Source organism: Trichosurus vulpecula, chromosome 3 (assembly GCF_011100635.1).
Source record: "Trichosurus vulpecula isolate mTriVul1 chromosome 3, mTriVul1.pri, whole genome shotgun sequence".
NCBI classification, from domain to species: domain Eukaryota; kingdom Metazoa; phylum Chordata; class Mammalia; order Diprotodontia; family Phalangeridae; genus Trichosurus; species Trichosurus vulpecula.
In genome coordinates this window covers 106,045,375-106,069,076 of record NC_050575.1, presented here as the reverse complement: position 1 = coordinate 106,069,076, position 23,702 = coordinate 106,045,375, and the positions used below count along the sequence as shown (strand labels likewise).

Here is a 23,702-nt window from a genome sequence, read left to right as displayed (position 1 = left end):
ATGACTCTGAAAAACAATCCTTATTTGCATGTATAAGTTCTAGCATGGTTGTTTAAATATACATAAATGACTCTATTTGTATTTTAGCATCTCCCAAAAGTCTTAGTGCAGATTTAATCATTAATAGCTACTATGCTTTAATTGCTTACAACTATACTAAAACTTTTGAGTTCTCCTGTATTATTTTATAGCTCCATTGCAAATGTTTTTAGAGATATTTCCATCAAAAGTGGTTCAAATGTAAAAGCTCTGGTCCCTAAATGATTAAACTTCAGTTGCCTGAAAAATCCACATATTCAGACCTTGTTTTCTACCAAAGCCAAACAAATCAGGTGCTATTATCCTATGAAAGAATATATCAAGTTACTTAAACTAAATCACATGTGAGATGAAAAAACAAGCTAGTGACTGTTCTTATTACAGTTTGGCTGGTTGAATTTGACTCTTTTTACAAATGACAATAACTCTTAACTCAGAAAATATTCTACTTTAAAGGCCTAAGTTGGATTTTTTTTAGCATAGGCTCATCCTCTGCTGGAAAGATATTATTTATTAAAACACTGCACTAGAAATTTTATGTCTCAGCTCTTATTTCTCCAAGACAAAAACTGTCTGCCATAGCAAGCCACAATGATAGAGTTGCCAAAGAAATCCAGATGAAAAGGGCAAAACTAAAAGAGCCTGTTTCTATCTCAGTCTTCCATATACTTTACATTTCATATACTTTTTGTAAATCAATTGTATTCTTTCAAAAAATGAAAAAATTTTAGTTTGTAAAATTGGTCTTTGCATGTGACAGTTCTTACACAATTCCCCAAACACAAGAGCACATAAAACAGATAATAAAACTCCATCATTACATGAGATGTTAGGTGGGTTATAAAGGTATATATTTACTAGATGGATTTTCCATATTTTAACTTCTGGCTATACATTGTGAGACAAAGAATTTATCGTTGCTAGGAAGGGAATGAGGGAAAACTAATTCTTTAAAATGGGAAGTTTGTATGTTCTAGTTTCATGAAAGGTCACTTATAGCATGAAGTTCAAGGAAGACGATGTTTGGAGAAGGCAATGTTATCACTAGAAGCATTACTAATGGAGTGTTCACAGAAATCACGAGTATGGAAGTAGGACAGGTAGGATCCTAGCACTGAAAAATTTGCTATTTTAAAATAACATATTAAAGCTATCGTGTGTACAAGAAGAGTAAGGTAGACTGACATCCCCTTGGGCCTCTAGGAAGTAACCTTAGAGATCATCCAGTCCAACCCCCTTAATTTATAGATGAAGAAACAGGCCTAAAACTGGCAACAAGAATATAAATAACTGTGTATAAGGCAGATAAACCATTTAATCATTAAGTATTTATTAAGTGCCTGTCACCTGCCATGTACTGTGCTAGGGGTATACAGAGACAAAACAAAAGTCCTCAAGGAGGTTACATTCTATTGGCGATGCGTGTGCGTGTGCATGTGTGTGTAGAACAATATATCGACGTATCCTGCCCTAGTCTCTCTCCTAAACTCCGACGCCAAATATCTATTTTGCATGTTGAACTGGATGTCCCATAGGTATCTCATGAATTCAAAACAGTTACCCTGAGTGGCTGGTACCCTCATTCAACTGATACGGCCATTGATCAAAACATTTTGGGAGATAACCTTTTGCAATGGCCATCATAAACTGCAGCACTTAAAAAACCAATTCTCAATGGTGGTAAATTTTCATACTTGAAGTCAGACTTCAGTTTTGGAAACAATAGTCATTCAGAGTCAAGTGTTAAAACAAGACTTTCCTACCAGACCCATCCCACTTCCAAAATTTTCTATTTCTCCTGGGGCACCACCTTCCTTCTGGTCACCTAAGTTTGGAAGCTTGAAATCATTCTTGACTCTTTATTCTCTCTCATCCCACATGTAATGGGGGACTGGCCAGTGTTAGCACAGTCCTCAGAGTTTGTGATATTCTCTTTCTTGTATTGGTTCAACATGTGAGAGTTTTTTTTCCTGGCCAAGAGTGACTGAAGGGCTAGTGCTATGTTTTCTGATTGGCATTAAAGGCAGAAGGGCTGAGGACAGAGCTAGAAGTGAAAACACATACAATAAAAGATAATCAATAATCCCCTCTTGCTGCATCCTGGACCACTGACAGTCATCTTGACTTTTGTCGTCACTGGACTCCAATGACTCTGGAAGAGAGAGTGAGACTAATGACTTTGCACGGCTCTCCCTCAATTAAATCCGATTCATGTGTAAGTCAATCCTTGTGATGTCACTGGTCCTCTTCAAGAAGGAAGGAAGAACAACAATCTGTACGAGTAGCCGCCCTCTGGAGACCCAACCTGCAGTTCGAGTTGAGCAATGCTGCTATTTCTTCTTCTCTTTCTCCTCTTCTTCCTTCTTCATATGAGGTCTTTCTGTCCATGTGGGGAGTCATACACTTACATGTGGGTGCTCTGTCCAAAGGAATATAATTTTTGGTCACTTATATTTTGTAAGATGCTTGGGGTTTGGTGGCTAGATTTAAAAAAAAATCCTATTTATTTTATTTTTTTTCAAAAGGCTGAGACAATTAACTCTTTGTCTTGCACAGTTTTCATTTATGATTTCTTGAAATATAGCTCTGAAAAAAAGGCCTTGAAAAAGCCCACTGTGATTCAGTTGGAGCTCCTTGACTAAGCCTTCAAAGCCAAATCACTCTGACTTTCACTGGATGGCCAATAATAGGTTCCAGCCTAAATCTCTATTGCTCGTTGTTTGGGTTTTGATGGCTCAGAGTGAGTGTAAATAGCAATTGTTTTTTGTTCTTGCCAGAAACTCTGAGGGTCCTCCCCCTCCTAGACTATCTTTGATTTTTTTGTGATGGCAAACTTGGCCATCTTTTGTTTTGATTTTTACCTAGCCCTTAATGGACACTGCCTCAGACAAACTGGGACCCAGGAAAGTTTTAAAAGGCCAAGGTCACCTAACTGTGTCTTGGGCCATTGCTAGTCATCTTAACTCTTGTCTTGCCACTGGACTCTGATGACTCTGCAGAAGAGAGTGAGGCTGATGACTTTGCACAGCTCTGCCTCAATTAAATCCAATCATAAGCAAGTTAAGACATCACCCTTCTGTTGTCATTGGTCATCTCTGAGAATGAAGGATGAACAACAATTCCCTCCCTCTGCCCCCCCCCCCCTTTTTGAGTTTTCCTCTTTCCTGGTGGCTTTTGAATAAGGATTACTGTCAGCTGCTGAGCAGAAGAGGGCAAGGGCTTATTTCCCACCTGAGGGTCTGTGAAAGAGTCTCTGTTCTTGTGTTTCTTCTTTCCTGTACTTACGTGAACAGTATGCAGAGACAGGAACTTTCCTTTGACCAATGAGACTGGTAGATCCATCAAAGGCTTACTCTCTCAACCCCCATTCTCACTAGCAAGCTGGGTCCCCAGAGGGTTGCTGCCTACTTCTAAGGGTAGCCCCAAAAGCCCAGAGTTTCTAATTCTATTGTATTATCTAGCGTATTCTTTCCATTATGGATTAATCATTTGATACCAATTAGCTTTTACAAAAGGATATTTGCTGAAAAGATAGAACAATAACAGAAGTTATAAAAATATCCTCCAAATGAGAGTGTACTCTCTCCCCTCTACAAACTTGGTCCCTGGGGAGAGTGGGCTCAGACTTGAAGCAAAAAGGTACAGACTTACACATGTAGTGAACATGTGGGGCTCACAACTCCTAAACAAGAGGAGGAGCAAGAGTCCTTTTCTCTCTTCTCAAAATCCCCACCAAGTTTGATTCTGGGTGTGGCATCACTGATGAACGAGTTGCTAGCCTGCTTAAATGGGCTAGCTCCTTGTAGGATAATGCAGTATCTCAGTTGATAGGTCAATCTGCTGCTGGGCTAGGTCAAGCAGGTCACCTTGATAGCTATGCTAAGTCCTCACCAGACTCAGATGCTACTGTCAACCACTCTAGGACCCCAGTTGTTGGTGGGACCTCAGGCGGCTTTAACGGATCTCTCATTCTCATTGATTCAATGATTCTCCCATAGCAGGATACTCTTACCTAAGTTCAGGAAAAAAGAAATACAACAGGAACAGAGAAGGCATGCTTTCATGGATACACGGCCATAGTGAGAGTGACAGAGACCACTAGATTCTCTTTCATTGAATAGCTGTCAGTAATCTTCCTAACTTGAAAGATGCCAGGGAAGAAGGAAGTACAAAAAGGGCTGAGGAAGAGGAGTATTGATCCCTCTGTGTGCAAATTCAGTTCCAGCTCTGTCAATTGTCCTTCTGGTTCCAAAATCAAGTAGAAAATTCCTCATCAGCACACAGCACCAGCCCTTCAGTCATTCATGGCTGAAAGAAGGCTCCTCAAATTCCATATATTGAGAATAATTTTTAAAAGCTTTTATTCTGTAAGTGGTGTAGCCTTTTTGAGGAGAGGAGTGACATAAGCAGAGATGTGTATCAGGAAAAGAAACAGTATACAGGAGAGAATGTATATAAGGGAAAAGAGACTGGAGACATGAAGACCAGTAAGAAGGCTACTGAAACAGCCTGACCAAGAGATTATGTAGAGGGAGTAAAAATGGAAGACATGATCAATGACAGTGTGAAAGTAGAATCAAAATGATTCTATTACTGAATGGATATGAATTATGGGGGAGAAGTCAAAAATGAATGAGGATTTGAACCTGGATACCAGGTGATATCAATGAAAACAGGAAAAGGAAAGTGGGGAGAAGCGAAGTTTGTGGGGTAAAGATTAAGTCCTACTTTAAAAATGGTGATTTTGAGGTGCCAGCAGCATAGCTTGGTACCAATACCCAAGAGAGAGAATTAGAGATACCAAGAACTCAGAAGAAATTTCAGGACTTGAGATAAATATTTGGAAGTTATGTGCATCAAATAAATAGTTAAAGATATGAGACCAGATGAAATTGGAGTGAGAGAGAGGGAACAACGTTTATTAGTAAGTGCCTACTATATGCCAGGTACTGTGCTAAGTGCTTTGTCAAGTATTATCTCATTTGATTTTCACAACAACCCTGTGAGGTAGGTGCTATTATTAACCCCATTTGACAGTTGCTTGGTTTTGTACATGTTTGTGATGGGTTTTAGGTTTTGGGTTTTTTTTTTTTTGCTTTTTTAACGGGGGAAGTGAGGGAAGGAGACAAGGGAGAAGTAAGGGAGAGAAATGGAATTAATTTTTTTTAAGTAAAGAAATTTCTCTGGAGTCTGTTTCCAGTTTTATAGTAGGAATCTGGAGGAAGAGAATGCAATCAATCTGGAGGAAGAGTATGAAATTTGCATTTGCCAACTTTCCCTCAGTGTATTAATTGCATATATTGCAGAATATATTGCAGAGGAAACTGAGGCAGCAGAGGTTAAGTGACTTGCCCAGGGTCTCACAGCTAGGAAGTATCTGAGGTTTGATCTGAACTCAGGTCTTCCTGACTCCAGGCCCAGTGCTTTATCCATTGTATCACCTAACATAAAGAGAGAAGGAATAAATTAGCAGAGGGGAGGATATAGACAGATTGACCTGAGAAATAATCACTAATTTCTGTCCTAGACAAACATTACTTAGCTATTGACTACTGGTATGATACAAAAAATTCTGCAAAATTTCTTTACTTAAAAAAAATTAATTCCATTTCTCTCCCTTACTTCTCCCTTGTCTCCCTCCCTCACTTCTTCCGTTAAAAAAGCAAAAAAAAAACCCCAAAACCTAAAACCCATCACAAACATGTACAAAACCAAGCAAAACAAATTCAGGGAAATTTATTGGACTAATGGAGTCAAAGGACCAAAATTAGGAGGCATTTCTTTTACAGAAAGAATAAGAAGACAGAGGCAATTTAAAGCCACTGCAGTGGTGGCATAACTGGTGGCAAGATACAGGAGGACAGCACTTGGGACTGATATCTATCACCTTGTAGGATTCAAGCAACTTACTGCTTCTGAGCACATCACTGAGACAGAGAGATGATAAAACAGGGAGTTTCAATTTCACAAAGTTGATGAAAGAAACTCAACCTGTACACATTATCTTTTAAAGAGAATCTTTAAAATGTACAGTTTCATGTTTTCTGATTACATTTGTTGAATTCCTGCCTCAATTCCATAAACTAAGTTGCCACCTATTGGAAAATACCAGTAAAAGAAAGTCTCTTTACTTTTGAGGAGCTTCTGATGGCACTGAAGAGTTAATCTAACAATATAAAGCTCATTTACTTCCTGAATTTACTTGAGAACTTACTTGCATAGCATAGTAAAGTTCTGAATATCAGAATAAGAAAGGCATAGATTCACTTCCTAACACTAGCTGTGTGACTATGTGTAAGTCACTCAACCTCTCTGAGTTTGTTTCCTCATACGTAGGATAGGAATAATACCACAAAGGGTCATTGTGAGGCTTAAATGAGATAATATATATAAAATGCTATGTAAACCTTAAAGCCACACTAATATGATTTGTTTTTATTATGTATTCCTGAGAACCACTATATGTAAAGTGCCATATATAGTAGATGTCATTTAGAAAATGATGACTGAGAACTACCTGGCAATGAGGAGTCCCAAAGCTATTTCCCACTTGAACTCCATTAACATTCCCTGAGTTTTGATACATCTCTTCAATTTTGTCCTTGCTATTGCTTGCCTGCTTAGGAAATAGCTGGAAGAAGGGCAACATTTTTCAAACCTAGAAGTCAATTAAGTATGGATAAAGAAGTTAGGAAGCTAAAAAAGCAGGCTTTCTGCTAACATTTAACTAGAATTATCTGGCAGAACCTCCAAATAAGTAGAAGTACAATTTGAAGCTGGCAAGAAAATGTCTAATCTCAACTATAGTTTATAATTTGCTCGTGCTAAATTCATTGGATTAAAAGGGGTGTGTGTGTGTGTGTGTGAAAAACCCTAATATGGATGTAAAACTTTCTAATGTTATCATGCTAACTGCTATGGTTAAAAAAAAATAGATGAAAACTTCATTTAAAAGCACTTGTCAGGAACTAAGCTTAAATTAATGCAACAAAAGTACAAACAACAATAACAAAAACATTTCTTTGATTCCTTCACCAAACACTGATATATAGTGCGAGGGGTACAGTGCCTCTGCCCAAGCCTGACACAATCCTTTGTCTTACTAGAAAGTTTCTGTAATAAACTGGACACAGTTATAGTGCAACCATGACAGAACAAGTCTTCTACCAGTTGTCATTTTAAAATACTTTTCTTACAGTGATCACAGAGAGGCAGTGTAGTGAAGCAGAGAGTATATTACACTTGCGAAGGCCTAAATTCAAACCTCTCAGCTGACCCTTACTAGCTATATGACCCTAGGCAAGACACTTGCCCCTACATATGCCTCAGACAACTCCCCAGGACTTAGCTACCAAGTTATACACCATTGATCAAAGTACTTTCTTTTTATTTTTTCCCAGTAATTTGATAGGGGTACCATGATCCTATGACATAGGGAGAAGCAATTCATTATGTATTCCTTTCTATAACAGAAGAACACTGTCATCAAGAGTTGAATGCCCTGAGGTCAGTCAAGTCTGGACAAATTTGTGAAAAAAGACCAAAGAGGAAAATGTATTGGGGACTTTAGAGTTATATTTCTAGAAAAGGCAAGGAAAGTAGTCATAAGCAATTTCAGTTTCCAATTCTCTTTTTAAACCCGTAGCCCCAGTTTTTAGCCTGAATATATCTACTACTTCCTACTTTGCCAACTGTTGGATAATTTCAAGCCTGTAAGAAAATAAGAGTACAACATGGTGCAGTGGATAAAGCTGGCCTATGAATCAGGAAGACTTGGGCTCAGGTTTTACCTGTAATAGATAATGACTATGTGACTCTGGACAAATCATTTACCCTCTCAGGGCACAAACAATTACTTAAGATGATAAATTGCACAACTTTTGCTGAACTATGTTGGTAGAGTTTCCTCACTTAGAGCTCCTTACATGAATGAAATCTTAGGAGTAAATCAAACAGAGTGGTATCTGGGAGATGAAGGCCACCCCTATCTCTGCACTAAGGACAGCATCATGAGTTTCAACAGCTTTGTTCACTTGGTAATTGCTATTCATTTGACTGGTGGTGGCCACCACTCCATATTTTTTTCCCCTCCAGTTTTGTATCTGTGGAAAACTCAGATAAAAATACTTACTTTAGCCAAATGTTATTAAGTTAGAGGAGCTACTTAAAGTTGAATATTAATTCTGAATTTTCCAAGTAAAGTGCCAATGATCATCTATATTTTAAAATTCCATGGGAAAATATAGCTCCTTGCTGATTTTGGACTTAATCTTCTTCTCTAATAAAATGGTATGACACTGTTAAAATTCAGTTAGGTTTGGCAGACTTGGTACAACATCATTAAGGACAAGAGAGATCAAGATACTAAATTTCACTTGAACTTGGTTAGTTCTGTGGAAGCACTTTTATGCAAAACAACAAAAGTAGGTTTTAAAGGGGCTAAAGAATGTACTGTTGAGATTGGAGTGCTGCCTTTTTCCGAGCTTTTAAATGTCTTAAATGTTTCAGTGAATTAAGGAGTTAGAGTGCTAATACTGAAGTCAGACCATATAATGCCGAGATTCCCTTTGAAAAGATTTGTACCCTTGTCAAGTACTGCTCAAAAACAAAGGAGAAATTAGAGTTGGAGAAGAATAGAAAGACATAGCAGACATACCTATGTGTACATTAAGATTCATACGGTAGACTAAATCAGAATTCATACTATAAATTACATTGGAAATTATGTCCAAAGCGAAATTTATTTTTTTCCCCACTTAAGAGTATTTTATTTTTTCAAATTACATATGAAGATAGTTTTCAATATTCACTTCTATATGATTTTGAGTTCCAAATTTTTTCTCCCTCCCTCCCCAAGATGGCAAGCAATCTGATATAAGTTATACATGTACGATCATTTTAAACATATTTCCACATTAGTCATGTTATGAAAGAAGAATCAGAACAAGAGGGAAAAACCACTAGAAAGAAAAAGCAAAAAAAGTGAAAATAGTATGGTTTGATTTGCATCCAGACTCCATAGTTCTCTCTGGATGTGAATAGCAGTTTCCCTCATGAATCTTTTGAAATTGTCTTAGATCACTGTATTGCTGAGAAGAGCCAAATCTATCACAGTTGGTCATTGCACAATATTGCTATTAATGTGTACAGTGTTCTCCCAGTTCTGCTCATTTCACACTGCATCAGTTCATGTAAGTCTTTCCAGGTTTTTCTGAAATCTGCATGCTCATCATCTCTTATAGCACAATAATATTCCATTACATTCATATACCACAATTTGTTCAGCCATTCCCCAATTGATGGGCATCCCCTCAATTTCCAATTCTTTGCCACCACAAAAAAAGAGCTGCTATAAATATTTTTGTACATGTGGGTCCTTTCCCCTTTTTTATGATCTCTTTGGGATATAGACCTAGTAGTTATATTACTAGATCAAAGAGTATGCACAGTTTCATAGCCCTTTGGGCAAAGTTCCAAATTGCTCTCCAGAATGGTAGATCAGTTTACAATTCCATCAACAATGCATTAATGTTTCAATTTTCTCAAATCTCCTCCAACATTTATCATTTTCCCTTTCTGTAATATTAGCCTATCTGATAATTTGCATTTCTCTAATTAACAGTGATTTAGGGCATTTTTTCATGTGTTTATAGAGAGCTTTAATTATTCCATCCGAAAACCGTTTGTTCATATCTTTTGATCATTTATCAATTGGGGAATGACTTGTAGTCTTATAAATTTGACTCAGTGCTCTATATATTTTAGAAATGAGGCGTTTATCAGAAACACTGGCTGTAAAAATTGTTTCCTAGCTTTCTGCTTTCCTTCCAATTTTGGTTACATTGGCTTTATTTGTGCAAATCCTTTTTAATTTAATGTAATCAAAATTATCTCTTTTGTATTTCATAATACTCTCTATCTCTTGTTCGGTCATACATTCTTCTTTTCTCCATAGATCTGACAGGTAAATTATTCCTTACTCTCCTATTCAATGAATGGGTGTTACCTCACTCTCAGTGAGTACATGAAAACACCTTAGCCTAAAAGGGCCAGGGTCTCCCATTGCATCCTGGGTCATCTCCAGTCATCCTGATGAATATCTGGTCACTGGATCCAGATGGCTCTGGAGAAGAAAGTGAGACTGGTGACCCTGCACAGCCCTTCCTCACTCAAATCAAAGTCACCTACAAGTCATATCGTCATTTCCCTGATCCCATGGTAGTCTTCGAAAATGAAGGACAGACACAATTTGTTTATGGTACCACCCTTTATGTCTAAACCACATAACCATTTTGACCTAATTCTGGTGTATGGTGTGAGATACTGGTCTATACCTAGTATCTGCAATACTATTTTCTAGTTTTCCCAGAAGTTTTTGTCAAACAGTAAGTCCTTATCCCAGAGGCTCGAATCTTTGGTTTTATCGAACAGTAGATTACTGTAGTTATTTACTATTGTGTCTTGTGTACCAGTGATTCCACTGATCAACCACTCTATTTCTATTTTATTTTTATTTATTTCTCTCCATATATATATTTATTTTGTATTTCTATTTTATTTGATAATTGCCACTTTATAACATAGTTTTAGATCTGGTATGGCTAGACCACCTTCCTTTGCATTTTTTTCATTAATTCCCTTGATATTCTTGATATTTTTGTTCTTCCGGATGAATTTTTAAAATTATTCTTTCTAGCTTTATGAAACAATTTCTTGGTAGTTTGATTGGTATGGCACTGAATAAATAAATACATTTAGGTAGAATTGTCATTTTAATTATATTAGCTCAGCCTACTCATGAGCAACTGATGTTTTTCCAATTGTTTAGATTTGAATTTATTTGTGTGAAATGTATTTTATAATTTTGTTCATATAGTTCTTGGCAGGTAGACTCCCAAATATTTTATATTGTCTCCAGTTATTTTAAATGAAATTTCTCTTTCTATCTCTTGTTGTTGTGCTTTGTTAGTATTATACAGAAATGCTGAAGATTTGTGTGAGTTTATTTTATATCCTGCAACTCTGCTAAAGGTGTTAATTATTTCAAGTATTTTTAGTTGATTCTCTAAGTATACCATCATATCATCTGCAAAGAGGGAGGGTTTTGTTTCCTCATTGCCTATTCTAATTCCTTCAATTTCTTCTTCTTCTCTTATTGATCAAGCTAAAGTGGAATAATAGTGGTGATAATGGCATCCTTGTTTCACCGCTGATCTTACTGGGAAAACTTCTGGCACATTTCCATTACATATAATGCTTGCTGATGGTTTTAGATAGACACTACTTATCATTTTAAGGAAAATTCCATTTATTCCTATCTCTAGTGTTTTAAAAGGAATGGGTGCTGTATTTTGTCAAAAGCTTTTTCTGCATCTTATACCCATAACTGAAATGATAAAAACAACACCTGAAAGCACATGCCCTATTGATGGTGGGTCATCCTCATATAATATGGTTAACAAAGAAAGCCTTTCTTTAGATTTCACACTAAAATAACAGATTTGTATTCTTTTAGATTAATTTCTCTCTATGTACATGAGGATATTTAAAGAATTATTTGAATATGTTTATGAAAAGGAACTTACTGTAGCTCAAGGCAACCTGTTCCATTTTTGAAAATGCATGAAACAATAAAATATTAGTTCTAGAAAGACAACTGAAAGTTTTTTTTATTTTTATTTTTCATAAAACTAGCTCTTGGTTTTATTTATTACTTCAATAGTTTTCTAAATTTCAATTTTATTAATCTCTCCTTTAATTTTCAGTATTTCTAATTTGATATTTAATTGGGGATTTTTATTTTGTCCTTTTTCTTCAGTTGCATGCCTAATTCATTGATCTCCTCTTTCTCTATTTTATTCATGTAAGCATTCAGAGATATAAAACTTCAACTGAGAACCACTTTGCTGTATCCCATAAGTTCTGGTATGTTTCCTTATTGTCATTCTCTTGAATGAAGTTATTGATTGTTTCTATGATTTGTTGTTTGATCTACTCATTCTTTAGGATTAGATTATTTAGTTTCCAATTAATTTTAGGTCTATCTTTCCATGGCCCTTTATTACTTATAATTTTTATTGCATCATAAACTGAAAAGGATGCATTTAATATTTCTGCCCTTCTGCACTAGATTGTGAGGCTTTTATGTACTAGTACATGGTCAATTTTTGTGTATGTGCCAAGTACCACTGAGATAAAGGTATATTCCTTTCCATCCCCATTCAATTTTCTCCAGAGGTTTACCATATCTACTTTTTCTAAAATTCTATTCACCTCCTTAACTTCTTTCTTGTTTATTTTGAGGTTAGATTTATCAAGTTCAGAGAGGGGGAGATTGAGGTCCCCCACTAGTATAATTGTGCTGTCTATTTCTTCATGTAACTCCCTTAACTTCTCCTCTATGAATCTGGATGCTATACTACTTGGTGCATATATGTTTAGTAATAACGTTACTTCATTGTCTATGGTGCCTTTTAGCAAGATGTAGTTTCCTTCCTTATCTCTTTTGATTAGATCTATTTTTGCTTTTGCTTTGTCTGAGATTAGGATTGCTACCCCTGCTTTTTTTTACTTCAGCTGAAGCATAATATATTCTACTCCAGCCTTTTACCTTTACCCTCTGTATATCCCCATTTCAAATATGTTTCTTGTAAACAATATTGCAGGAGTATGTTTTTTAATCCATTCTGCTATCTGCTTCCATTTTATGGGAGAGTTCATCCCATTCACATTCACAGTTATGGTTACTATCTGTGTCTTTGTCTCTATCCTATTTCCTCCCCTGTTCATGCTTTTATTTCTCCCTTCTCCCTTACACTCCTCCAAAGTTTTGCTCTTGACAGCTGTCTCCCTCAATGTTCCCTCCCTTCTATCAGCCCCCCTCCCTTTTCTTTCCCCTTTCCCCTCCTACTGCCTGTAGGGCAAGTTAGATTTCTATACTTAGGTGAGTATGTTATTCCCTCCTTCAACCAAATGCAGTGGGGTGGGAAGGGGAGGATAAAAAGGAAGAAATGGGGGATAAAAGTCTCAAGTCACAGCAATTAGGAGGAGATTAGAGTAATAACTTCTCTAATGTTTTAAGGTTTACAAAGCATATTCCTAAAAACAAACCTGTAATGTTCTGGCTATAATTACTCTAGTTTTAAAAATAAGAAAAACTGAGGTTCAGGGAAGCTAAATAATTTGCCTGGAACTACAAGATGATTAAGTGTTAAATGTTAGTAGTTCCAAACATAGGTCTTTTGACCCTAAGACTCCAGATCTTTCCATTAAACCATACAACCTCTCCAGAGAGAAAAGTGTCTTTTGGCTACCTGATCGGGTTAGCAGTTTCCATATAGGCCATCTATATGCAAAGGATACATGGGGGTGGGGAGGGTGTGTATAAATCTGTGGATTACTTGTGTGAGAAGACAAATAGAGGTCCTATACCTTTTAATCAGCAGCTGGGCAGCACAGTGGATAGATGCCAGGCCTGGAATCAGGAAGACTATTCCTGAGTTCAAATGTGGCCTCAGATATTAGCTGTGTGACTGTGGGCAAACCCTGTTTGCCTCAGTTTCCTCATTTGCAAAATGAGTTGGAGAAGGAAATAGCAAACCACTCCAATATCTTTGCCAAGAAAACCCCAAATGGAGTCACAAAGAGTCAGAAATGACTGAAAACAACTGAAAAACAATAAAATGTCTTTTAATCAGAAGAGAGGGATTTTTAAGTTGATCACTATAACTTATACTTTGAAGTAAAATACTGGTTAGTTTCTCTTTTTAGGGCTAATCCATTATCATTCATTTGGAAAAAATGAGAGAAGTATTTTTCTTGGTACCTTTTCCTTTACTGTATCCTGTGTATTTAAAAAGTTCTATAACCTTATAATTTTTCTCCCAAATTCAGTCACAAAGTCTGGGAAACATTTTCCAAAATTACTTTGTTCTCCTCCTGTAAGGCAGTAAAAATTCATAGTCTGTTCTTCTCAAGATAATAATGCTATATATTATTATAGACTTTTCAGATTTCCATCTTGGTAATGTTTCTGATGTTTGTTATGTTATGTTATGTTAACCCATTTCTTTCCCTGTAATTATCAGGAACAAAAAGCCTTAGAAAACCACAAACAGGTTTTTGTACTTTCTTAGAGACAGAAGAGGAAAGGAAGAGACTGAAAAACTATGTATCTTGTTCCATCATGGACACTGGAGAGAAACCCAGATGAAAGCAGATGGCATAAGCAAAGAGGAGGAAAAGGTGGGCTAATCCCTGGGGGCTTGCAGAAAAGAAGCCAACAAAACAGGTGACAACATGCATGGGACTAGGAAGTGATGGGTAGATTGTATGCCTACAGGAGACTGTGTGCCTGCATTTTATTTTCCCAGACAGCTCGAGTTGCCAAAGTTCTTTTTTGTATGTTCACTTCAAATCTAACTCCTTACAACTTCTTATCTGTTGGTTTTAATTGTGCCATCTGGAGTAACAAAGGATAAGTCTATTTCCTCTTTTACTACCATTTCTTTATATATTTGAAGGGAGTGATCCTGTCTTCTGTTTGTCTTCCATTCTTCAGGTTAAAAATTCCCAATGTTGACTAAAATGTCCGCATCCTTTACTAAGAGTTCTCACTGCCAGGATAAGATAGAGGAGTCACATGTACACCAAAATATTTATACCAGCACATTTTGTAGTATCAAAGAACTGGAAACAAAGTAGATACTTGTTGATTGTGGAATGGCTGAACAAATTGTGGTAAATGAATGTAGTAGTGGTTTGCTGGAATACTGCATAACATGTCAGAGTTGGTTCATGTGTTGGTTAGTGCTGAACTCTTCTTTTTTAAATAAAGGCTGGCTCTCTGGGTAGGGAAGAAGGATCTATTTGGAAATGAAGTTGACATGAAAATAAATGATGTGATTTTTTAAATGTCTAATTCCTTTGACCTTGCTATAGCATGATTTTCGGAACTCTCATCCATTCTTTATACTCTCATTTAAAAGCCCTCTAGTTTGTCAATGTCCTTCTTAAAACATGACACCTAAAACTGAATGCAATATCCCAGATATGATCTCATAAAAGTAGAGAATGATAGTAAGATCACTTCCCATGATCTGTACACAAATTAGGTTTCCTTGAGCTACTTTGTTAAGGGTTACCTCTCATCTCATGGTTCTAAAATTTCCAGGTGCTGATCTACACAGGATCCAATTTGCTATTGATCAGTCCCAAATAAAACTGTAATGAGAGGTAGGTGGAGATCCTGGTGGTCACTCCCATAATTCTTCTGAATATTGCTAGGGCTTAGAGTTTATTTTCCTTTCCTGGTTCTAAAGAGTATTAGTTTAAATGGTCACACTGAGAAATCTAAATACATTTAAAATAGCATTAGTATTTTATCAGAAAATTGTTGGTTTCTATTTAGTTTGGTTTAATGTCTTAGGGCCAAAATACTTTTACTTCCATTCTATAATATAAAATGAATGAATGAATTCAATCAGCACAATTCTATTCCATAGTAACTTTTTCAGGAAGACATCTACAACATGTAGAGCTTTAAGTACTAAGTGGTCACTGAATAGAAGAGCAAATAGGGTTAAGTGAGGGCAACTTCAAAAATTTTGAGTTGAGTTTTCAAAGACTGCAAGAGACACAATGGCTCACAATGGGACGGGAGGACCATTATAGTGAAAAGCAGTAGCATGTAAGCCTTCTAGAATTCATAAACTGATAAGCTCAGTTGCAAACTCTCAGAAATGATAGTGTCTACAATAATGGAAAAAAAGACACACATTCAAATTCAAATATGCTTGTTTATCATCTTTAACTTAGGCTGTGGATCACATTACCTTCCCAAATGCTGTCTGCATTCCAGAACATATTCATCTCTCTGTCCTTTTTTCTTAAGTTCTTGAGCTCACATTTTCTTTTTTTCATTTTTAATTATATTTTATTCCCCACCAATTACATGTTAAAATTATTTTAAGTTTTTTTTAAGTTTTGAGTTCCAAATTCTATCCTTCCTTCCTCCTTCCCTCCTCTCCCCACTCCCTGAGACAGTAAGCAATCGAATATAAGATTGGTATCACCCTTTATGTGTAAATTATATACCCATTTTGACCTTAACTTGGTATACTGTATTAGCTTTGGTCTATACATAGGTTCTGCCATACTGTTTTCCAGTTTTCCCTGAAGTTTTTGTCAAATAATGAGTTTTTATTCCAAAAGCTTGGGTCTTTGGGTTTATCACATAGTAGATTACTATAGTCATTTACTATAATATAATGTGTACCTAATCTATTCCACTGATTCACCACTCTATTTCTTAGCCAGCATCAGATTGTTTTCATAATTACGGCTTTATGATAGAGTTTGAGATCTGGTAAGGTCCAGGGGATTTTACATCTACTGCAAACCAGTATACACATTCAGTTCAATAGGGAACCTACTATCAAAAGTTGTGAGGGACTATTTTTTAAGTCAATTCATAAATACGAATGTTTTATTTCTTACTCAGAATTCTTAGATTGTGTTGTTCTGGTGGCTGCCTGTCATTACAAAGTATATAACAGAAATGTGTTATTTTGTGAGGGAATTTTTATTAAAAGGTCACAGTCCAATGACATGAATGCCCTACACTTCTCTCTTGGGTTTTCATGGTAATGTCCTCTTTTGATTTTCTTCCTATCTCATTGTTCATTTTGCTTTTGCTAGATCACCATCCATATACTATCTTTTAACTAATGGATAACATACCTGAATGCTATGTTTTGGGCACTTCTCTCTCTCTGAGCAACCTCATCTATGAGTTAAATTATCAACTCTATCAAGAGGACTCTCATTTCTCTATAGAGAATATTTCTCTCTCCTGAGCCATAGACCCCCATAAAAAACTGCCTATTAGACATTTCCAAAGGGATGTCCCATAGGCATTTCAAACTCAAGATATTTTAAAACAGAGCTCATTATCTCTTCTCCAAGCTCACCTCTCTTCCAAACTTCCTTCTCTCTGCTGAAGGCACCACCATTCTTCCAGTCATCCAGGCTCACAACCTCATCCTTGACTTCTCACTCTCTAACTAACTGCCAAGTCATGTTGGTCCTATTTCCATATGTCTCACTTCAGTCCTCTTTTCTCCACTTACATGGCTAACACCCCTAGTTCAGGCCCTAATCACCTAATGCCTAGACTATTATTGCATTAGCTTAACTGGTCTTTCTCCACTTCAATCCATTCTTCCCACAGCTCTCAAAAGTGGTGTTCTTAAATCACAAATCTAACCACATCATTCCTCTGACCAATAAACTTCAGTGGCTCCATATTATTTCTATAATAAAATATAAACGCCTCTGATGGCATTTAAAGCCCTTTACAATCTGGTTCCAGCCTATTGTTCTAGGCTTACTGTCTAGTGCTGTTCTTCATGTATTCAACAGCCTGGCTAACTGTCCTTCTTGGTGTTCCTCACATAAAACATTCCATCTCCCATCTCTGTGCTTCTGCAAAGGCTGTACTCCATGCCTTAAGTACTGTCTCTCTTCACCTCTTCCTCCTAATAGAATTTCCTTCAAAATTCAGAATACCACCTCTCATTCAAAGCCTTACTGATCCCCCCAGCTGCTAGTGCCTCCCCTCAAAATTAACTGGCATTCATTTTGCATACAGTATACTTATATATATATATGTGTGTGTATAATATATATATCATACACACACACACACACACACATGCTATTCCCAAGAACATAAGCTCCTAGAGAGCATACACTTTCATTTTTATCTTCATATTCTGCTTGTTTGACTATTTTACACTTCTTGTCACTGATACAAATTCTGAATAACAAATTAAATTTGCTTTGCTTTTTCTTCAAATACCACTGAATCCTTACAGCAAAAGCAAAGTGGACAGAAATATTTGATTAACCCCTGATGATGGATGCCTCTTTCTAATGTAATAACACTGACTTAAATTCAGAATACTGGTAAAAATTTCTAAGCAAACAAGATGAAAATTAAGCCAACAGCAACAATTTTCTCATAAGCATCATTTATTACACTAATAGTTTTGTAATTTAAATACAACTACATTTCTAGTCAACATCTGTATTATTTGTACACAATTTACTATGATCAAATTATTATGGTTGGGACCCAGGGTAAGAAAAAGTTTACTGATTGAATCTAGCTTAAAAACGTCTTGACAGCATACTTACTTAAAACAATTGCATTCCTTCTTCATTAGGTGGCAGAATAGATCAAACTAGAACAAAAGACATTGAAATAGAGTCTTTGATGGACTTTGTGAGGAGAGCCACCAAGATGATTAAAGGGTCAGAAAATAAGATTCACAAGGCCTGGTTAAGAGAATTTAGATGATTCTGCCTAGACAAAGCATACAGATGGCTTTAATAACCTCTTCAATTATGATTATGACGTGGATGTTTTACTCTGTCCACTAAAGATATTTTCATCAAAGAGTGAACACAGAAAACAGGCTTAAGCTACAGTGTTAGGGAATAAAATATATTTAAGGAAATACTTGCTAAAAGCTATTAAACATTAAATAGACAAGGGATGCCATGGAACATTCTCCGGAGACCTTTCATACCAGAAAAAACACATATATCATGATATAATAGAAAGAATACTAGATTTAGAGTCCAAAAACACGGATATAAATTCTAGCTCTGCCACTTATTGAGTAGCCTTGAGAAAATCATTTTACCTCACAAAGTGGCACTCCAGACTACTTCATCATGCACATGCAATGGGTACCTACTTTCCTCCTCCATCTTGTTTTTCAGCTCCCTTTAATATGTTGCTCTCCTAACAGAATGTAAATTCCTTGAGCGCAGGGACTATCTTTCTGCTTGTATTTGTATTCCCAGGCTTAGCACAGTGCCTGTCACATAGTAAGCACTTATTTAAAGCTTGACTGACTCTTCAGATCAGTTTTTCACTTGCAAAATGAACAAACTAAATTAGAAAATTTCTAAGTTCCCTTTCTGCTCTAAAATCTTATGCTAAGTTGGTTTAAGTGGCCCAGAACAGGGACAACCGACTAGCAATCAAACCTACTATATTCAAGGCACTGTGGAAATAAAGACAAAAATGAAACAATTCCTCTTTTCAAAGAGTTTCCGTTCTATTGGGCGGAGGCAACACATACATATATAAGTATATGTAAAATATACATAAAATAAATCCATGGCAATTTTGGGGAGAAGGCCCTGGAAAAGCCTTATGTAGGAGGTGGCATCTGAATTAAACTCTGACAGAAACTATGATTTCTAAAAGGCACAAGTGAGAAAGAGGTTTTTTTTCATGTCTAATTCAGTTTTATTTTCAGTTCCAAATTCCCTCTTTCCTCCCTCTCCTACTCCATCCATTGAGAAGGCAAGATAAATAAAATCCATTAAAAATATGCACAGGCATGCAAAGCAAATTTCTTCATTAGCCATGTTCCAAGAAAAAAAAAACAAGAAAAACAAATAGAAGAAAATATGCTTGATTCTGTACTGATTCTATCAATTCTCTATCAGGAGGTAGGTAGAATGTTTCATCATTAGTCCTTTGAAATTGTGGCTGGTCATTGTGTTGATCAGAATTACTAAGATTTTCAGAGTTGATTATTGTTAGAATATTGCTATTATGGTATAAACTGTTCTTTCGGTTCTCACTTCACTTCGCATCAGTTCAAACAAGTCTTCTCAGGCTTTTAAAAACTATTCCCTTCCATTATTTCTTATAGCACAATAATATTCCATCACATTAATATATAAGCTATTCAGCCATTCTCCAATAGATGGGCATTAAGAGAATGCTTTCTAGGCATCAGGGATAAACTATATAGAGAGATAGGAGATGGAATGTTGCATGAAAATTAGAAAGTTCGTCATTTTGGTTGGGCCATGGAGTATATGAAGGGAAGTATCAATCCGGGAGGGTAGGTTGGAGCCAGATTGTGAAGGGTTTTAAATACCAAATAGAGGCATTTGTATTTGGTCCTAAAAATAATAGGGAACTACTGAAGCTGAACATGGGAGTGACTTGTATGGACCCACGCTTTAGCAACACTGGTTTGGCAGCTATGTGGAGGATGGATTAGAGGTAGGAAAGACTTAAGGCAGGAAGACTCATTAATAGAATCAGAGACCACTCAACTGTACATAAGGATCCCGGCAGGTTGTACATTGAAAATGCAATATCATCAATGTTTTATTGTATTGTTACAGTTGCAAGTGCTTGGGCCATACTAGGGTACAGGGTTCCTGCAGGCAAGTAACAGGAGAATAATTTATAAATAAAGGCTAAGGGGTAGGGGCAGACTGTAAAGGACTTGAAATGTAAAGCTAAGGACTAGCTTTTATTCCATAAATTATGAGAAGACACAGAATTTTTGAGGTGGAGAGTAAAATGATACAATTGGTGCTTAGACAGACAACAGTGACAGTAAAAGCCTTTAGGAAGGGGACTAGTTGGACATTCCCTAGACCTCATCATTACCCACAAGGATTCCACTTCCCTGATCTCTTTGACATTTCTCTATCTGACCACAAGCCTCCTCTTATCATTTCATCTCTCCTTTGTATTTCCCTCCTAAACTTATTCTTTGCCAACACTGCTGTTTCTGATCCCTCCATTCCTCAGTACTTTTTCAGGTCATGACCCTTGCCTTGACTTCACTTTCCCCTCCTCTAGAGTTAACCAATTAAATTCAACTCTGTCCTTTACTCTAGAAGCCACTTGCCTTATCACTATTCATCCCTTCCCAAACCCCAGCCTTGGATTACTTCTATCATCTGTCTACCCCTCTCTTCTTCACATGCTGCAACAAAATGGCAATCTTGAGATAAACACGTTCAGTTTTCAAGGCAGCCTTATGAGTTTGAAAGGTTGAAGAGTCAAGATCCACTGGTTGCCAGCTGACTAATGACAGGAGGAGTTTGTGTATTGGCAAGGATGACCACTAACAGAAGGATGGTCTTAGGTCCTGCCCTTGATTTCCAAGGGATACAGACTAGAAGTTTTTTGCATGCAAAGCCAAGAAAAAATGTGAAATGTCTATCTGACAGTCACACTAAATGTTTCATGTTTTTATGGTTTGAAGTCTTGAGCTCCTAGGAGAATATAACAGTAGTTTGTACTGCAGTTTGTTATCTCAAGTCTTTCTGTCAGTGTGTGCTTATGGGCCTTTTGTGTGTAGGAAATGAAAATCTGGTCCATACCCAATTCATATTCACATAAGTCTAAGAAGCAGTCAGAGGTTAACAACTACAACTTGAGAGAAAGGTCTAAGCTAGAGATAATGAGGAGATCTTTATAAAAATATACTAAATCTAAGTTAAAATTTTTTTTAATGTTTTGAAATATTCCATTAAAAAAATAAAAGAGGAGAGAGAATTCTGTCAAGATGGCAAAGTAGGTCAGAAAATTCCAAGCGCTTGAGATTTCTCCCCACAAAAGAGATAAAATAGTGCCTCAGGGAGACCATAGAGTGGGTAAAAATAAATAAGAGTAGGGGCAGAACAGGGATCCTCCTGGGACAATCAGAGAAGATCTGAGAAAAATCCCAGGATGAGGTTTGGCCCCCGTGAAGAGTAAACACCTCTAGGCTAAGTCCACTTAAACAGCAAACCAAAAGCTCTGCAGTTAGCTGGATTGAGAAGCTGCCTCAGCCCCAGCCACGGGAACTTTTACTCTTCCACCCCTCCAGTGAGGGGAGTTGGGATCCTGAGCAGGGGAATAAGGACTACCAGACCCAGCTATGCGGTGAGACTGGACCTGAGGGTGAGAAGGAACCAGCACACGCCCAGTGAGTGCAGAAGCAATGAGGAAGGGGACACGGCTAGCTGTGGGCATTTACAAGTGGCTGGAGGTCTTGGTTTCAGCTTGAGGCTGTAGACAAGAACTGAAGGAGGATCTGAGGCCAGAGGCACCATCTCTCATACCCCAGGGCCACAGGTGATTACAAAAACTAAGCTGCTACAAATTAAAAAAAAATGAACAGGCAAAGAGAAAGAAATACAGCCATAAAGAAATACTATGGCAATAGAGAAGACCAGGGTTCATCTTCAGAGAATTCTGAAGCAAAGAAACCCTCTTCTACCCCAAAGAGTAATGCTAAATGGTCACTTGTCCAAAAAGAATTCATAGAAAAACTGAAAAGACTTTAAAAATCAAATGAGAGAGACTGAGGAAAAACTTAAAAAAAAAAAAAAGAACAATCCAAGAAAAACAAGTGCCACAATTAGAATCACACAAGACCCAGCAGTGGTGACACTAAAAGACTACAAGTCTTGGAACACTATATATTGAAGAGCAAAAGAACTGGGTTCTGGCTGAAAATATCATACCCAGCAAAACTAAGCATAATCCTGAATGAAAAAAATGTACATTTCATGAACTGTCAGACTTTCAGGACTTAGTTAAAAAAAAAAAAACAAGAACCTGAACTTAATAGAAGATTTGACATACAAGAGCCAAGAGAAATATAAGGTACGTACCAAAGACTAATTACAAGGGACTCAATAAGGACAGATAGCTTACCTTTTATGTATGTAAAATGTATGTCTAGAATTGTTATTAGTAATTGGGTAGTCTGTAAGAAAGATTGGGGTAGACCTGAGTATGATATGATTTAAAGAAGTTTAGAAACATCTAAAAAGAGTAATTATCCTATATAAATGAGGTACAAGAGAAAGAACCAACACAGAGGAATTAGATGGGGGAGAAGGGCTGTTAGTTCTGGAAACTGACTTTCATCTAGAATGAGTTGGAGAGGGAATAATACATATAGATACAGATATATCTAGAAGAGTATAAAAATCTTCTAAATTTGAAAAGAAGTGAAATATTAAGAGGATAAGGAGAGAGGAGAGGATAAAGGAGAGATCTCTAGAAGGAGGGTGAGGAAATAGATTAAAGGGGGATATAGAAGGGTGTTTAGATTAATGGGAATGTGAGGATAAGGGAGGGATCCTTGGAGGGGGTAGGTTAAGTAACAGGAGGGCAAGGTAGCAGATAGGAATAAAGTAGAAGAGTCAGGAGGGATAGGAAGTAAGAGATATGCAGAAACATAAAAGCAAAAATCAGGAGAATTTGTTAGGGAAAGTATATGTCCACATATGTATGTATGTATGTATAAATATTTGGATGTATATATCTCTATCTCTATATAAATATATCCATGCTTAACTGTAGCCTTCTGTGGGGGGATATGGTTAGAATAAAGTAAAAAGTACACAGCAGAGAACAAAAGAAAACTTACAAGGAAGCAAAAAAGGATGGACAGCTCTCAACACAATGTGTAGTATTTATGATATAGGCTTTCTTGAGATGGAAATTTATTGCTATATATTTTGAATCCTTTCATGTTCTACTGTGCACATGACATGTTTTTTTCTTATTGTGTATTTAAGTTTATAATGTTTCTTTTTCTTTTCTCTGTTGTGTATTTAAGTGTTAGTATTTAAGCCTAAAAGAAAGAAAAAGTTAACATCGGAAAAAAAATAAAAGGGAGGGGCAGAACCAAGATGGCGGAGTAAGGCAGAAACTCACCTGAACTCTCCCAAATTCACCTCCAAAAAACTATAAAATAATAACTCAAAAGGAATTCTAAATTGGTGGAACCAACAAAACTATGGGGTAAAACAATTTTCCAGCCTTTCCATTCCAA

General features: G+C 36.6%; 1 protein-coding gene across 2 annotated transcripts in view; it reads right to left on the bottom strand.

Annotated features, from left to right (window-relative positions):
* ZHX3 (zinc fingers and homeoboxes 3) overlaps nt 1-23,702 on the bottom strand; it is a 167,185-nt gene that overhangs the window by 20,603 nt on the left and 122,880 nt on the right. Inside the window, exon 1 of one of the 2 annotated variants that reach the window (XM_036748117.1) lies at nt 2,104-2,448. The exons of the other annotated variant lie outside the window; for it this stretch is intronic. The gene's annotated coding sequence lies outside the window, so the exon portion shown is untranslated. Of the gene's footprint in view, nt 1-2,103; nt 2,449-23,702 lie in introns of those variants that run through there. 2 annotated transcript variants of the gene reach the window in all.